This window comes from Phaethon lepturus, unplaced genomic scaffold (assembly GCF_000687285.1).
Source record: "Phaethon lepturus isolate BGI_N335 unplaced genomic scaffold, ASM68728v1 scaffold36856, whole genome shotgun sequence".
Classification (NCBI taxonomy): domain Eukaryota; kingdom Metazoa; phylum Chordata; class Aves; order Phaethontiformes; family Phaethontidae; genus Phaethon; species Phaethon lepturus.
Window position 1 is genome coordinate 20611 of NW_010546293.1, and position 534 is coordinate 21144.

At 44.0% G+C, this 534-nt stretch overlaps 1 protein-coding gene across 2 annotated transcripts in view; it reads right to left on the bottom strand.

Annotated features, from left to right (window-relative positions):
* Positions 1-534, bottom strand: part of TFAP2B (transcription factor AP-2 beta (activating enhancer binding protein 2 beta)) — a 23116-nt gene that overhangs the window by 20428 nt on the left and 2154 nt on the right. The gene's annotated exons all lie outside the window — the stretch shown is intronic.

A 534-nucleotide genomic window follows, 5' to 3' on the forward strand; every position in this document is an offset into this window, starting at 1 on the left:
GTTTTTTGTTTTGTTTTTGTTTTCCTTCTCAGCCTCCTCTTTTCTCCTTTCTTTTTCCCTTTCTGTAACTTTGAAGTCCGTATCTCATCCAGCGATTGCACATCTTTACTTATCCCAAGTCTCTCTCTCTATGGACCCCAACCGGGGTCCCCACGGGTTGGCCGTGCCCTGCTCCAGCAAGGTGCAAAGCACCCCAGCACCGAAGCTGTTAAGGGCCTTTCTGTTTTTAGGAAATAACACGTGATGATGAGTTTCGCGTGGGATGGGAGAAGGCTGGGAAATACTGTGCTTTAAGCCCGGTGAAACTCCTTTGTTACCCAAAAGAGGGAATAAAACTATTTTAAAATCAGAGCTACCTATCAACTACACTTAAAAAAAAAAAAAAAAAGGAGCCGGAGTGGGAGAGAAACTTGGTCCTGATCACCGGTTATTGCTTTTGGTTTGGGTTTTGTTTATATTTTCCCTTGCTCACGGACGAAAAGGGTAGTAATTTGACAGTTTCATCAAAATCCCTGAACTGCAGGAAATTGGGGG